This window comes from Falco rusticolus, chromosome Z (genome assembly GCF_015220075.1).
Source record: "Falco rusticolus isolate bFalRus1 chromosome Z, bFalRus1.pri, whole genome shotgun sequence".
Lineage (NCBI taxonomy): Eukaryota > Metazoa > Chordata > Aves > Falconiformes > Falconidae > Falco > Falco rusticolus.
Window position 1 is genome coordinate 76,001,501 of NC_051210.1, and position 17,526 is coordinate 76,019,026.

Genomic DNA, 17,526 nt, shown 5'->3' on the forward strand with positions numbered 1-17,526 from the left:
CAACTCTGTGCATGCCCTGGAGTTATCTCAACTCTGGCAACAGGAGTAAACACACTTTATAAAAGTCCTTTCCTAGCAGTCTTTCAAGCTCTCATCTGGCCTGTTATACATTTAAAGTGGAAATCAGAGGATCAAGTGACTGTCACTGAATCTGTGAGAAGATGGGCCTGATAACTACTTGTGGTATTGGGCAGAAGAATTTGGACCATTGTGCTGCTGAGGCAGCCCTGGCCACACCAGCCCCAGCCCCTGAGCCCATCAGGCTCCTCTCTGCCTGCAGTGAGGAAGGAAGAGCTGCCCCTGGGGCTATTAGGCACGGAGCTGCTTTAGCAAAATTGATAACAGTGCAGTGAAGACCTCAAACCTCTTCACCTGGAGTTTGATCTTATCTATTCACAGCTCTGCAAGCCCAAAGCCCATTCATCTGCCTGTCAGATGCCAGCCTAGATATCTGCATGAGTAATCACTGCAGATTCAAAACACTGCATGTGACTTAGATGCCACTTTCTCCCCCGCTTCTCCTTTCCCCATCTCGCCCAAAATAACAATGACGTGACTGTTACTTTCACCTGTTCCCCAGTAGAGACATCCAAAAGCACTTGCCTGTCTACTTATCACCTCTCCTTTCTCCTCAGAGTCTCTCTATGCATCAAGAAAGGTTTTTTTGCTGGACACTGAGTGAATATGCCCTCTCTTTTGTAAGGTTGCTTATAAAAACTTTTCAGCAGAGGATGCTGAATGCTACCAGAGAATTCACTAAGTCATTAAAGTAAAGCTGCAAAGAAAGTGCAGGAAATATCATAGGTTCACAACCTGTACCATGAACCCCAGACCCCACACAAACACATTTTCTTGCTCCATGAAAGGTCAACTTTGGACAGACTCAGACAAATTGAGCCAGGCTTATTAGCCTGGGCTCCCAGCCAGCATGTTGGAGCTTGTGGCAGGGTGCAGAGGCTAAGTGTGGGTGGTGTGGGAGGTGGGAAAGTAGAGATAGCATGGAAAGAGGGAGGTGACGGCAGCGGCAGGAACCTGGGTCACAAGGTGAGTACAAAGAGGATGCTCAAGGAAAGAGGAGGAGGTACACCAGGAGATGAGGTCAGCACCAAGGCAGCAGGAGCACACAGAGAAAGAGGAGCTGGCAGCAAGGTGTGGATTGGTGACTGCCATGAAGCTGGGCTTCATCACCCACTCCAGCAGTAGCTGATGTACTGGTGTCCCAGCAAAGGCAACCCCCCCGTGCCCCCCTCCTCCCCGGCACTTAGCCAATTGTGCAGTGCTGCATGTGGGGAAAAAGAAACTTCTTCCTGACCCCTGCAGGCAATCAGTTTATGCCCTGAAGCATGAGATTTGATTAGCCTCATTATCTCAGCTTACATAACTGTAAACGTTATTAATGGTAATAAAATTATCTAGCCTGTTTTAATAATACAGCCACAGTATTTGTCTCGATGACCTCCTGTGGCTGTAAATCCCACAGGGGACTGGCACATGGCATAGTGGTTCTTTTTATTTATTCTAAATTTGCCAGCCATTAATTTCACCAAGTCACTCCTTGTTCCCCCATTGTGGGATAGAGCAAGAAGAAGCAGATTAGGTCTCAGTGCATCTTTCCTAATGCCAAATGCAAGTAACTCCAAGTCTGATTAATAAATTTGGGAATAGACATCACCAGGCCTTCAAGCCTTGGGATTAATCCTCTCTCCCTAGCTGTCAACTACTTTATTCCCGTGATATGATGGGACTTGGCCTGAACTCTTTAAAACTCACTATTTAGTTAAGAAGATTTAGTATGTTAGATGTGAACTCATCAGTTACTTGAAGTCTAAGCTACAATTTTGGCTTCCAAGTAACCCAAAGTAACACAACTGCCCTGATTTCTGTGGAGAGGTCTTGCCAAGACAGATGCAACAGCATCACTTTAGATTTCAGCCATAACATCTTACTCCATCTCTGATGTTCTGCTTGCTGCCTCTGCTGAAGCAACCAAACAACAGCACACATTTCCCTCCTACCAGTGGATGCTGCTTCCTCAGAGGTCTTCTCCAGTATGTACTCAGGGAGTGTTCAATAGAGGAAAACCTGGAGATGGCCACAAACTCTTTAGGTGATGCATGCTTATTCCATACTACGAGAGGTGAAGGAAGCTCCCTTGTCTCATCTTATGCAGAGAAGTAGACAGACAAATCAGATAAAGAATGATAAAACAAGCTATTCCTTGTCTTGCCTACAGCAGATTGTACCTGCCTATACAATTTTTATGGAAATCCTGGGAATCTGCTCCTGTACCCACACTTTTAAATATAAAGGATGGCATTACGGGACAAAGTTAGGGATAATTCGGAGAGTAGAGGAGTAATAAAGAGTTACAACTCTACTGCACTTCTGATATAGTGCTATACTGTGTTCTCACATAGGATGTGGGAGAAGCATACCTTCAGCTTTTTCTTTCAAAATTAAAGATACAATGATAGAATCCACATTCTTTGGGTATTTTTTGGTGTGTGTGTGTTTGTTTGGTTTTTTGGTTTTTTTTTTTTGTTTGTTTGGGTTTTTGGGGGGGGGGGGTTTGTTGGTTTTTTTTGTTGGTTAACTAGTGTTTGCCTGCTTGTTAAAAATACCCTATGTAAACATGTGCTTATCATCACAAATGAGGCTGTCCCTAAGTGACTAAACCAAAATGAGTCTGGTTGAAAACAAATAAGGTCAACATGGAGGTTGTGTCGTTGGTTGGTGTAACATATTATGTTACATACCTCAGATTAAACTTTTCCGTTCCTTGTTTCCCATTTTGAGAAATCATTTGTAAAGCCATTCTAATCCAAATGAGAAACTGGGGTAAACAATTGCTTTGGTTTGTAGAAAAGAGGGTAGTTCTTCAGAGATTATGTCAGGGGCAGGCAAGCAACAGTAGGTGAAGGACCCATTTGATCTGCACGCCATGACTGCAACATTTGTTCACCTATAGGATATATGCACAGGATCCCATCCCAGAAGCCACTGTGTGCTGTTCCTCCCTGAGGACACCACGTGTCTTCAGCAACAAAACTGTTCAAAATCCAGATCTGTCATTATGACAAGACCGCCAAGACTTTCACCCACATACCCTCAGTAGTTTGGGGACAAGGGATTGCAAGTTCCTGCCTGAGGGCACAGCTGCTAGCTTTGCCGTTGGGCAGCTTTCCTGTCACCTTTTTGACCGACAGCTCTTTAATACTAGAGGCCAATCAAGCCAGCGTCCTCAGGACAGGCAGAAGAAGTGTCCCTCATTTTGGGCAAGAGCAGCTCCCCAGTAGAAGCAGCGAGAGGCAGAGCAGTTCTTGCAAAACCCATCAGCTTTCAGAGCAAGGGGCAGGCCCGGGTAAGCCTTATGGAAAGCCAGCGTCCTCTGTGCCTTCCCCGTGCAAATGCTGCTCCTCCGCACCGCATAAATCTGTGTAGATAAACTCTCTACACTGAAGGCAGCACTGAATTCCCAGTCCACAGCACTGACCTACTAGTTAAGCACTGCAGTGCCATTTGCTGGACTCCCAATGCAAACATATGCTTCAAACACAAATTGGGATTCTTCTAGCAGATTAAAGCTGTTTTCCTTCCCTGGAAAACAGCCTGTGAGGAAAAGAGTTAAAGGTTCGGCTGCCTCACTGTGCTCCCTGGCTCAAGAGGATTTAATATTCAAGTTGCTCATTTCCCATCCTCCCCCCTCCGCTTCTCCTCTTCCCCCACCCCGCGCCCCCCTGCCCCCCGGCCCCAGACCAGCTCCACGTCTGGTGCCTTCCTCCTACCGATTTCCCTCAGGTCAGAAGAACTCTGTCATCAATCCCCCACTGAGACTTATTTCCAAAGATCAGCACTGACCCAGAAGTCACTTGGCACCGCACCATCAGAACAGCATGTGCCGGCGCTGCAGAGAGAAGAATCTCACAGAGACCGGATTCAGGATGTCGGGCTGTCTGCTAAGCACTTGTCAGGCTCCCATATTTCAGAAAGAAGTCTTTATGTGGCTGACCCAGTACTGGAGGATGTATTTATAAAACAACACACAAGGGCCAGGCTGGTTGACCCTGCCGTAACACCCTGCATTGCTGAGCAGACGGGCCTGTGCTGGAGTCCTGCTTCTCACTGCTCTCACCCAAAGCCAGGAGCAGGGCAGGAGAAGGCTCCCACAGAGCTTGGAGTCAGGGATAGGAAGCGGGCAAACACTCAGTATTGGGCATGTGCTGTGGGATGAAGGTCTGCAAGGAGGATGGAGAGAGATGCGAGGTACCCATTGAATTCTGCACACAGTCGTTGGCAGAGGGCACTTCTGTGGCCACACAAGAGGAAGGACCTCCATCTCTGAGCTGGTGTGAAGTAGGGACCAGGTAAAAGGGATTCTTCAGCTCAGGAGGCCCTCACCAGAAACCCTACACAACATCATATCATCTTTCATGCTCTGGGACTTCAGTTGCTGCTTAGTGGACCACATGTTCATCAGACACCTCCATCTGAAAAAGGAAGTCCAAGGACAAGGGAGGGAGAAGCAGCAGCACTGTCCTGCAGATATACTTGGTCTAGGAACTGGCGGGGCAGTACCTACATGAAGGACTGTTTGTAAGCACAAGCCAAAAGATAGCTTAGACCCTGTGAAAGAAAGAACAATAAAGTCCTATGCTACAGATTAAAGAGAATGTTCCCCCAAAACAGACAATGCAAAGAGATACCTTGGCACCAAGGAACTACTTCTACCTACAGGTTTCCTTCCCATTGGGATCTTACCTGTGGCCTGCTGCAAATGATATCCCTACCCAGCTCATCACCTCCCTGCAACGGAGGGAGCCTTCTCCACATGAATATCAAGTCCAGATTGCAAGCATCCCTCACACAATCTCTGTGGTCAGAGCCTGAATGAACTGATACATTTTTCATCACAGCCTTAATGCATCCCTTGGTGCCTGCTAGCTCAGAAGACACAGAGGTTTCCCAGATCTGGGGCCACTGGATTGCATCCTGCATGCAGACATGGGACAGCTGATCCCACAATCAAAGCACGACAGATGGAGAAAACTGCCTTGCTTTGGACACACAGATGCCAACCACAAAGGAACCTCATGATAAAAACCGATTGCACTGACTGTTCAGAAGCTATCTAGGACCATAACCTCTCACTGCATAAAGGGAACCCAAGCCAGAGAGTATCAGTACTGACTTCAACAGGGTTAGCTGATGTTCCTAAGCAGGCAAGCATCAAACAACTGGTTTCAAAGGTGCAGATCTGAAATTTGAGCCACATTTTTTCAGTGTGGTTGGTCAAGAGTATGACACATACTATTACGGTTCCATCTTCTGTGGTGAACAAAATACATTTTTGTGGTGATATTTCAAGCTGTCATGCTCAAAGCTTTGAATTTTGCATTCTATGAATACTGGTAAATCCTCAAGGGTTTAAGCATTCAGAAGAAGGGAAAAGGCCACTAATGGGAGATGGAGAAAGAATTAAAAGAAACCGCAACATAATACATAGCTAAACATAAGCATACATGCACAATCAACTCAGTCCTGGTTTGAATGGAATCACTCCGCAAAGAACAATTTCTTTCATTCCAGGAATTACTGGGTGAATTTCTCCAGCCCATGTTAAGTAGGTCAAAGCAGATTATTGCAGTAGTCCTCAGGGCTTTAACATCTATGAATATACCCAGCTGACTGCTGAGCAGGCCTTTGGAGTGGCTCAACGCAACGTGTGCTGCTGCTGTTTAGACACAGAGGGTGGGTGCATGCCTGAGCTAAAAGGACTGTAGTTTTTAGTTATAACTCACGATTTTCAGTGCTGAGATGCTGGATTCACATCCCAGTTCACTTACTTTCCCAGCCTTCACTTTGGTTTCTGTGCAGCCTAGGAAAGGAATATGGGTCTTCAGCTGTCGCTGCAGAGCCATGGGACACGTTTTCTTGGCAGCAGGAGTTAGAATCTGTTTTCCTGTCCTTTTCTCAGGATGGCACTGGTGTTTGTCTGACCAGTCTGATCTACATCAGGCCTGGTCAGTGTAGGACCTCAAGCCTGATGAGTGCTACACTGGTGCAGTAGAGAAGAGCATGAACAGGCAGCTAAGTGTGGGAGACAACATTGCCCCTTTTTGTGGCAGCTCGCCATTGGAGCTATTTACTTTTATCATCAAAACACGTCCTTTGCTGTCCTGACTCAGGAGCTCTAGTGATTTATACAGGGCTGACTTCAGATATCATTCCCTTCTAACACAGCTAAGTGCCTCAGTGGTGACAGCAGAACCAAAGCAACCTCCTTTCCCAGCATCTCGGCAGAGGATGGCTCCAGCAGGAACCAGACCTGGCAATCTGTTGCATCTTGCATTAGGACCCCGGGCTGTGAGCAATAGCAGCATGGAGCAGACATGCCTTCTGCTCTGCCGCCTTGTCTGTGGGGAGAAGCAGATGCTGGGGAAAGGAGACAGGTACCACTACAGATTTCCTATCATAAAACACCAGGAGCTTTGAGTCTGAGCGGGGGCCAGGTCTCCAGGCATTTTAATCTGCATTCCTCCAAGCATGGGTCCAGTTAATTTTCAGGGTCCTCTTCTCCCTCCTCATAAGAACTGAGTTATCAGGATGTCAATATTCATCCCATGGTACAGGTAAAACCAACGTTAATTCTTTGCTCTCCCATCTCACCATTTCTACTTCAGGAGCTCTTGGTACCTTGGGATGCAACCCTTATACCCTGAGTTTAGCCCACAGGTAAACTATACCTACTCTTTCTATGCCCATTGCTTTAAAAAAATATAATAAAAAGATGCCTACATTAGTATGCAGAGAAAGTCAATTTATACAGGGCATTAGGCATGCAGTATAAATGAGGCTACAGGAAAAGCAGAGTGGATGGTGAATGTTTATAGAATAAGTTAACAACTGGGAATGATGTTGCATTTTCCATGCAAGCAGACAGACAGATATAACATGGTCCCAACAGGGAAGAATAAATCCCTGTAGTTTGTGGCCTACTTTCAGCTTCATTAATGGAATAAAGGCCAGGAGGCATGATGTCATGAAATTAGCTTCCTAATTAAACATTGCCTTTGCCTCTCTTCCCCTCCCCTCTGTGGATGAAGTCAGTGGCTTTGCTGGCTCAGAGTCCTTGTTATTTGTCAAGGGTTGAAACTTCTTCTGAGCAGGGTGTTTAGATGTCTTTTGCAGCATTTTACAACAGCATGATCTGCAGTTTGGAACTCCGAGACTGGTACCCTGGCTTCTCTGTTCAGGACACTTTGAAAGCCAAAGGACTCTCGAATTGTCTGATGTACCCATGTCCTTTCAAACACCAGCCTATACAACCTTCTCCAAGAACCTCTTAAGAAATGTGCTATGTATAGCCCTTAAGGTTCTTAAAGCAAATTTGCTAGCTGGAACATGTTAGCGGTGTAATGCTTGCTCTGAATCCGTTCTTTCACCCCAAGTTTTCACACAAAGAGTTAGAACACCAGCCATAACTTTGGACTGTAAAACCCAAAGTGAGTGATGAATCTGCCTTGTCAGGTAGCAGGAAATCAGCTCTTTCTTGTCCTGCCCATGCCTATCACTGCTGAAGAACCAGCCTGAGGAGGCGGAAGCAGATTAAAGGAAATACTTTCTTTCCTTCCTTTCTTCCTTCTCCAGGCACAAGCAACAATGTTAAGAAGCTGCATCTCTGCCTTGTGAAAGGAGACCAGAACCAGGTCATACCCATCCTCTTCAAATCTTACTAAGAGCAGTGCAGAAGTAAACGCAGAGGTTATCCTACTAAAGAAGGGAAGATCTACCCTTTTCCTCTTTTTCTACTTTTGCAGTCTATTAATTGGTAAAGCCACCATTTTCCTCCATGGTTTGTTCTTACTGTGGGTGACTCATACATAGAAAAAAAACAAAAAACCCACCAGTATTTTCACCATCATATAATATTTCAGTTTACAATAGTGACTCCAGAAAGAGAACAAAATTCAGTGCTATTGTTAAAACTGGTCACAGGCTTTCAAACTAATCCAAAGTTTGTGGCAGCCTGGTACAGTTTTATAATGAAATATCATTAGATCAAATCCTTAGCATAGTTATAAGCAAACTAGACCTCTCCCAAGTTTCTGAACATCCGTCACTGGCATGAACATGCTTGTTACTCTTCTGAATCTACAGTATGGGAAGTGCACTGACCTTTCTCCCAGAAAATGTCCATGGCTTTACTTTGTCCATTCAGCTAAAAATGCTGCAAATACAGTATGGCCATGAATAATAGAGAGCCCAAAGGTTGATGTTGCCAAGAATGGGTGACTCAGGAAGTGGTTCAGACATATGCATGAGAACATTTAGCCCTGCAATTCATCAAATGTGGATGCGTTGCTCATATTTATCATTTTTATTCCAATACCAAAGCAAAATCTACTGTATTCATTAAAGAAGTAATAGCTTCTGCAGCAAAGTAGTTCCCTGAAGATGAGTGCAACCCAGTGTGAGGCCAAGATCCCACTCTCCTTGCCCTCCTCACTCAGGTTGTGTGGTGGGGATCCAGAAGTCCTGACACATCTTTGTATCAGGGCTCATGGCGTGGGGCAGGAACATCTGGTGAAGTTTCAGACAGAATAAGGCTCTAGTATGCTCATATTAATCTCCATATGTAGACCCCACAGCACTGGTACCACTCCAGCTTCTAATTTATCACCTATGGGCACCCTACATCTCCTTAAATCCCACGTGTAACAATCTGGGGATTCAGAAATGAGCTAAACTGCTCTGTAAAGGGGAATGCACCATTGGAGTGTGACTGATATTCAGGGACTCAAACTCCCTTTGCCTCAGCTGTCTATTCCTGCTTGATGGATGACACTGATGCTGGCAAACTGAGGCACAGAGCAAGAAAGTGGCATGCACAAGGTCATGAAAGGAAGGGATAACGGGGCTGTGTGCCAAAGCTCCAAAACATGATCTATAGCCCTAACCCCAAACTGAACATCCTATATACCCTGTGCTGCTCTTCCCCTCTTCCCTTTCCTGCTCTGCCATACAAGTCCCAGTGTGATACTATTACATGGCATCCCTGTAATGTATGTTAAGTAAGTGTGTGTCTCCGGGTTTGCTTGTCTCCCGTCAAGATGGAGCTATTTTCTCTCACTCGGCATCTTTTGTGCAGGTGCGTGCTTTATAAACAGAAAAATCAGCACTCTGCAAAAGTGTTTCTGTTAACATTTATCACCCCTTCCCTTAGCCATCACCACAGCAGCCCTCCCCGGGGAATGGGAATGCTAATTCAAGGGAAGATGTAATACTAATCCATTGGGAGCCTTGGATTAGAACACCACAAAAAGAGAAAAGGAGGAAAAAAAAAAGGGGGGGTGGGGGGGGCGGAAAGGAGAAACTCCTAAAGACAGAGACAGAGAAAGAGTTGAAGTCTCATTCCCTTTTATTGCAGCCCCATGCTTTTTAATTGTTCCGCCTGAGTAAATCCTTCCTCTGTGATCCTGTTGTTAATGAAAAACTCCATTGTGGTCATTCTGCTGGCTTTAAGCTTATGCTTGTCCAATGGTTTCTTGAATCCCAGAGCTGTTAATATATCTGGAGTGGAGCAGCTGCAGGGCAACCTATTTCTATGATAATGTGTATACAGAGCTTTTATCTTTTTTTCAGGGGGTGGGAGCGGGGAGGGAAGAGATGAGTGATGCTTAACTGTTATCCCCTTTCCTCCACCTCTGATCTTTCTGCTAAATATTTCCAGAAGGTCTACCCAGAGCCCTGGGTGTTACTACAGAACTTAAATTTTGATAGACCACTGTTAGGGCCTGAGACTTTATCTGTAACTGAGTTGGATAAGGCTCAGTGTTGTCACTGCAAAATCATGGGTGTACAATGGTTAATCTCTCTAAAGAACTAGGCTGGTAAAATGAAAATCCCAATCTGTCCCAAAGTGCTTTCAAACTGCAGCAACACCTCTGGTTTTGAATTCCAGCAGTAAAATGATTTCACCTTCCAAGAGTTCCTGTAGATATACAGTGACTGAAATGGCAATCTGGAGTTTCGCCCTATAAAACTGTAAAATATTAAAGCATGAAACCAAATAATTTTGCAGACTCCACCCAAAATTGCCACTATCTGTGTCTGAGGCACCTATGTGTTGTAGTACCACACAGAAACCTATTATAATCAATGCCTACAGAGTTAAATTTAATGCTTATTTCCCTTCCACAAAGGTTGGTCAAAAAGGACGTTAACTTTTTCCTTGCGTTCCTCTTGCTGATGAAATTTTTAAAAACATGAAACGAGAAACTGAAATCTTCTAAAATGTCTCAGATGCCCATCAAAACACAACAAAACCCCAGCTCCATTTGTCAATTTCCCCCTTTAATAGACCAAACACATTTTTAGTAGGAAAAAAAAAAAAAGATACATATTGGCTACAGTTCTCTAGTACACAATATTCCTATTTTAGCAAGAAGTGTAGTAGAGTAAGGATTGCCCTACAGAGCTAAGCATGACATGTAAAAATAGTCAGCACAACAAGTCGCAGAACTTTGCCATATTATCTGTAGAGATCCTTTGGATTTTGTTTGTATACAAAATGGATAGACTTCCTTTGGTTATATGTATCAAAAGCATGTTCTATTTGAAGGCTGTAGCGCACAATACTTTCCTCAAAAGGCTGTTAAAACAATGGGGACCTGTGCAGGCAATGAAGAAGCAGAAAGCAGTTAAAGAACTCAACTCTTCCTCTATTATTTTTTCATATTCTCCAAAGCCAAACCATCCAAACCACAAGCTTTTTTTTCAAGTGTTGGTATCACAATCTCAACTTTGGCGAACGATGTGGCCAAAACACAGTGAAAAATCAAGCTGTTTCCTTTTTGTTCTCCACTATGCTACAAAAAGGGTGATTGATCTACTTTCCCCCCACCTCCACTCCTCTACGTATTCAGATGATATCATCACAGAAAGGCCAGGTAACAGAAAGCTTGAATCAGTCTCTCATAGATAAATTTGGTCTAAAAAGGGCAATGGCACTCACATTCACTGAAGAAAAGTTTGGGGAGGGTACTCAAAGGCTTTTGGGGTACAAGAAAAGTTATATTCACAACATACATAGTTACAACCATGTAGCAATGTAGATTTTAACATTCCCACCACCCCACCACCCCCACCCCCCGCCCCATACTTCTATATTTTAAGGCAAATACTTAATGGCCAGCATCCTGCAACTTTGCCTTTTTCTCAATCTAAAGACAACACTGTGTCAGTGAAAGGTCTTGTTTGAGCAGCTGGAGACCTGAAGATTTACATTTTCAGACAGTGTGGAATAGTTTGCCAATGAGAACAACTCTAAAGGTGAAAGGAAATTTCAATTTGAAGCTTATTCAAATCCTCAGTCTCCATTTAACTGCAGCCCAGCTAATGATCCTTAAGAGTGCTCTACCTAGGTTATACTCTACTAATCCTTCCCCATATTGAATTAAATCGACACTGTATCTGCAATTAAAAATAAATGGGATAGAGCAAGACAACAAGAGGAACCTATTTGATAAAAGCAACCAAAGATTTATCAGTAATCTCATATATCAGGTGCACCATCTTTACAGTAGGGAGAGGTGCTACTCAGTCAAGCTTCTCTTGACATGTTTTGACAAAACTCCTTTCTTCAGGTTGTTTGTTTGATCCTAGAGTGCACAAAATTAGAGCCCTGCTGTTTTATACGTTGTACAAGCTCCTAATAAGGAACAGTGTCTGGTCCCTAGAGGACTTAAATTAAAACAGACATGACAGAGAATAGGAACAGTAATAAAAGCAAAAACAAAAGTTGAAGGGCATAATTTTCAGGGAAGGCTCAGATATCAGAAGCTTTCAAAGCCCAGTTCTTTTGATCGTTGGGCAGAGTACAGTGGAGTCTGGTGCAAACACCAATTCTGGATGAAGGGACAGGACAGCTGGGTTTGCTGCTGTGTGGACATACCTCCTGGCTCTGAATGAGCTCAGGCATTTGTAACTCAGCGCTCCCTCTGGTGCAGACATTGCTTATAAATCACTCTGAAGCTCTGACGTCACTTTGTTGCTTTTGAAAGCTTTATTAAAAATTAATGCACCAGGTTGGCTATAAAGTCCCATCAGGACTGGTATCAGAATGGAGGTTTCCAACATGATAGGCCAAGGTCCACATCCAAGGAGAGAAAAGGGGTAAAATCCCTCTAAAATCATTGCGGTTTATAAAAGGTGATTTTTGTCACTAGAACTATGCATGGTGAATGGTGTTAGGTAGGGCTGAGAGTTTTGGAGCGCTATAGTTCTGGAGAGGTTTGGAGATGTATTTGTAGCTCAAACAGCTTTCTCCATGGATTGAGTTTTTCTGTTGTCTATCAAAGGTACAGAATACACATTTAGAGTCGCCACTGGATACCAAAGACTTTTGATTTTAAATGACAAAACCAAAACAAAAATCCATCAAAGATCCCACTGATATTAATCTATTTGGCTAGTTTAGGAGTTAGGTCCTGGCACCTTAGCTAGATCAGATGGCTTGGGAAAAACATTTCTGTTGTTTGCCTACCTCTGTGTAGGCCTTGAGTTGGAATGATGATGCTTCCAGAAAAGCTGCAGCTGTGTGCAAACAGAGGAATCACTAACTTAAGCCCAGTATGGTGATATGCTATGAACTGAACTGGTCCATTTTCTCTTCCAGAAAAATGTGTTGACTTGATGACTCAGGGAGAAAAGTTAAAGGAAAAAAAAAAAAAAGATATTAAGCAGAAGTAGCAAAAGGAAGCTGGAACCACACCAGCTTAGCCTTTGCAAAATCCATGCTTGGCCTCAATCTCACCACAAGAAAGAGATGAATAGAGCAGCTGCCTCTCCAGGGGGCTCTACCAGCCCGTACCACAATGGTACCAGTTGAACTGCAGATGCTTTGTAGCAGGTAGTCTTGAAGGACCACGGAAGCCAGCCCACCACCTTATTGAGCTATTACCTCCTACATAAACATTACATTTACTATCCACATGCCTACCAGAGGCATTGTGCTTTCATCCTGGCTTGCTAGGCACAATGACCGCTGCTCCCCTCTCAGTCCTTTTTCTTTTTGTGCTTCCCTGCTTCATTGTCCTTGCTGTCCTCAGGAAGGAGGGAATCTGCGACATTGCTGCTTCAAAGCACACTGCTGTCTACTGATGAGTGTACAGCTGTAGACACATGTTTTCATGTGCCCCTTATTGTCTGCTCTGAGAAAAACCAGATTAGCTTTACTCCAACCAGAAACTTTAGACCTTGAGAAAGCAAAAGCATTCCCTCCTTTAGTCTAAAATTACAGCGAGTATAACTTTGTACACTCATTGCAAAGCTACACTAAAAGCATCACGTCTTAGCTGCTGCAAGGAACACCAAACAATAATGCAGCTTGCAAATTATAATTTTCAATACAGTAGTTGCTGGCTCAGGCAAAGCAAGTAAGAGGGAGGGGGGGCAGAAAACCCAGAAGGATTCTGGGTATTTTTTTTTCCTTTTACCTCATTAAGCTTTGCTTCCAATTACATTTTAATGATGCTTGATGTCTTCTGTATGCTAGCATTTACTGCAGTCTCTTTAAATTTAATCGTCTTGATAATGGGTTACTCTGACACTGCAAATTAGGGGCTGAAAGAAACCTTTTGCCACATCCAGAAAAAGCTGTATGTCCACTCCACAGCCTGTTGTTACTCAGCAGGAAATAGCAGACTTGCATTGTGGTGTTCCTTCTGCCTCATGGCTTCCTGCTTCCTAAATGGTGAATTAAGGATGAACAAGCCACACATGGAAAAAACAAGAGAGAGATTTCTGAAAAGTTGTTTTCTGCCAGTGTGTTTGAAACCACTTTGGGGCATGGGGCATCATTTCAAGAAGCTAATTTTCTCCAATTTTCACTACCCTCATTAGGAGCTCTAATGGTTGGTTTCTTGTGGTAAGCAGTAGCTAAGGGGAATTTAAGGAATTATTTTTTAAGATAGCCTTACATTTTTCCAGCACCACTCATACTCGTACAACAGGCATCTAGATTTTATCCATGCAAGCTGCAAACTCACAGCCTCATGCAGAAAGATGAAAAGAATAAAATTAGAGGCTCATCACCCACATATTTTCACACTTCCCTGTGCTGTATTTTTGGTACTGCTTTCACTATCAGTTTATACGACTTCCCATCATCAAAACATCTAATCACCTAGCAACTGCTGGGTCAATCCCATTTCTAGGACTTGAACATTTTCTTGTCCCCTTTTATTCTAGAAGTATGATAAATGGAAAAAATATGCAGCAAAGGCAAAGAAAAGAACACAAACAAGATGAAAGAACAATTGGAGAGATGGAAAAACCAAGCGCCACAATTCGTAAGTCATTTGGGGATTTTGGTCAGGTCCAGGTTCCATCGAGATCTCTGTCTCCCTTTCCTTAGAGTTTAACATATTTCTTGAAAAAGCAGTTCTGAGCACAAAGTGTTTCAAAGGAGCTTTATGGATATGGCTTTTGATTCAGAAATTGGTTATGTTTCCCAGCTACCTTTTTATCATATTTTACTCTACCAAATTATTATTTCACTAGAAAGTGACAGCACCTCCAAATAGCATGAGCTCCTTGGGTGGTTCAGTGGAATAGGTCCCTCTTCAGCCACAGAGACACACAGGGAAACAGCACTTCGTTAACACATCTGGTTTGCCATTAAAATACGAACCTACAGGTTCAGATTGATCCCAGCCTTCCAAGTGTTCCTCAACACGGAACTCATAAATTGCACAAAGAGTGGTTCCAGTAGGATCAAAACCAGTAAAAAGTGGGGCAAAGACACAAAGACACCATTTTCTTTCCGGCTGTTATCTCCCACTAGTAATGGAGGCCAGTAGTGGAACCAATGGTAGTGATGGAATCATTCCCATCCTCCACCTCATAACAGCATTTCTTCTGCAAAGAGAGGAACATCACTGAGATAGGTACATGATTTTTGTTCAGAAGTTGGCAGGCTGGTGCAAACAATCCAGATCCTTTTCGTCATGTTTATGGAAAGTAACTAGTTTGCTTAATGGCTGTCCCATTAAAGACAATAATTAAATAGATTATGGAAGCTGAACTAATCTAACAACCTCTATGACAAAGATAAACATTTATGGTCTAAGTCTGATAGAGCAAGTTGTTTTTTTCGGGTTTTTTATGTCGCTCTCTCCTGTCTTTTTTCCTGAAGGAACTTTCTGGTATATCAAAGGCCATAATTTCAGTCAGCTCTGAAGAGCGTGTGTGAGGCCTTGCACCTCTGGAGGAGTGGAAGAGATTACTCCAGATGTTCTTGTAGAAAGAGCTCTTGTGGCTACACCCTGGAAAGGACTAGCCAGTTTATATTTACATTATGGTTCTCAATTGATAACTGATCTTTCTAATTGTGAGTTTCATAAGCTCTAATTTCTAAAAAATTGACCAAATTGATTACCTTACTTTTCTCAAACTTGGGAGAAGGTTTCTGTTCCACCCCCCTCCTACCCCCCTCCCTTCTTCCTTGGAGGACCATGAAAGCACAATGGGATGACTGCGAATAAAAATGTATTTATGCAAGTTTTTGAAATTTCTAAAATGAGCGTGAATTGTCTCTGGAAGCTGGCAAATTTTCAAGTGGCTTCATCCCTAAACTTTCCCAACGCATCATTTTTACCTCCATTGTTTTCATTCCAACACATCTCTTTTGTGCTAAAACAAATTTAGAAAGCAGAAAACCCACCCCCCACATCCAAAACTCACAAACCTTCTGACTTTAACCTTATAAATGAACTTGAAGGAAAATAATATCCATTACTGCCAAGATGTCTCTCTTATAAGCCAGTTCTACTATTTTGGGGAAGCAGAATCTGCAGAAAGAAAATCCTAGCTGTTATCCTCAGTCCTAAAATAACCCTTCATACATATATGGTGTTGGTTTTTTCTTTCCAAGGGGTTGATTTGGTTTGTTTTTAAGGATCTGATTTAGGTTAAATATGGTAAAAAAACCAATCAATATCTCAAGGAAAATGTCTCACTTCAAACAACGCTCAGCCTAACACACCTCCATTTGTTCAGCTTCCTTTCCATTTCAGTGCTATTTTAATGGGGTCTCCTCCCTTTTGCTCTAAAATAATCCCCTTACATCTTTAGAATCAATTTCTCAAAGGCCCCAAATGCCATCCTGTTGCTTCTCAAAAACCCTCGGAAATGGACTGGAAACCAGAGAGGGTCAGGCTCTCTCTCCAGAGGTTTCAAATGCCCGCTGATTCAAGGAGGTGTTGCTTTATTGAGGAAGGCTGTTCTCAGCACATTTGTGTTTCTGCTTAAGTGCTATCCCAAGAAGTTGCACAAAGGCATAAAATATAACACATCTCTCCTGCCTTCAGCCCTAAAAAATGGATTACTTTTCTGGCTTTGGAGGAACGTGACTAATGAATGAAGCTCTCACCTTGGCCAGGTTCAACATTGATATATGCAAGAAAAATTTAGCTGTATCCAAGGAAGTTTTGCTTTTACATCTTCTACAGAAACTGTGCTTACTTGTGCTATCCATCACTATTTTGCAAAAAGCAGCTACATCCTCCTATTTTCAAGTTGGGAAGTTAAGGGGTTTGCCAAAGTGCATTAAATAAATCCATGGCAAAAATTAGAACTAAACCTCCATCCTCTGTTTTTGTCTTTTTCCTCTGAGCCTTGCTAGGTGATAAACCGATCTCCTACCACCAGTTGATCTAGGGCCAACATTCTCTTAATTATCATCTCAGCTCATATTCCAGTCTAAAATAAATAAATAAATAACAAGGAAAAGGGATTCTTTCTTCAGATTCTCACTACCTTTAGTCGCCTTTCCCTCTCCACCCGCCCATTTATCATTCAGGGAACATAAATAATTGAAAAGAATAGTACATAAAATTAATTGTAGAAAATACAGGCTTTTAAATTCTCATATGCATTAAAAAATAAAACAGAGATGCTTGAGCACTCCATTTTGTAAAGTCACTTCCAGCAGACTTTCTGCATCTGCATAGAATTAGCCGCAAGACTTAGCAGCACCATTCATCCTGTGAAGATGTTCTTATCTGACACCCATAGATCTTTATCATAGGAAAACATTAATTGAATATTTATTGATGAACACCAGAGAGAGGCAAGAGAGGCTGACTGAGTGAAGATGGAAGGAGACAAAAAGCAGTGAAAGTGCGGTTGGAAAAGTGGGAATGGAAAGATTTTACAGCTGTCCTTTTTATAGATGGCCCTGACTGGTCTCCCTCCTGCTATATTCATGAACTATAAGATAGCAAAGTAGTAAGATGAGTGCAGTGAGTTTCTGTTCCTCGGGAAGACCATACTCTAGGCAGGCCAACTTTAAAAAAGGAGATTAAGAGAAATGCTACACAACTTTGTGCTTTTGCCTTCAGCACATACAGGCAGAATGAACCCTGTCCGGGACACACATTCACTGCGACCACTTCCAAGGGCAACCTCTGCCATCTGCCCTCCATACAAGGGATCAGCAAAAGCAGTGAACATAGCCCACCGCAG

At 43.1% G+C, this 17,526-nt stretch overlaps 1 protein-coding gene across 11 annotated transcripts in view; it reads right to left on the reverse strand.

The window, feature by feature from the left end:
- CELF4 (CUGBP Elav-like family member 4) overlaps positions 1–17,526 on the reverse strand; it is a 722,303-nt gene that overhangs the window by 438,049 nt on the left and 266,728 nt on the right. The window lies entirely within an intron of this gene.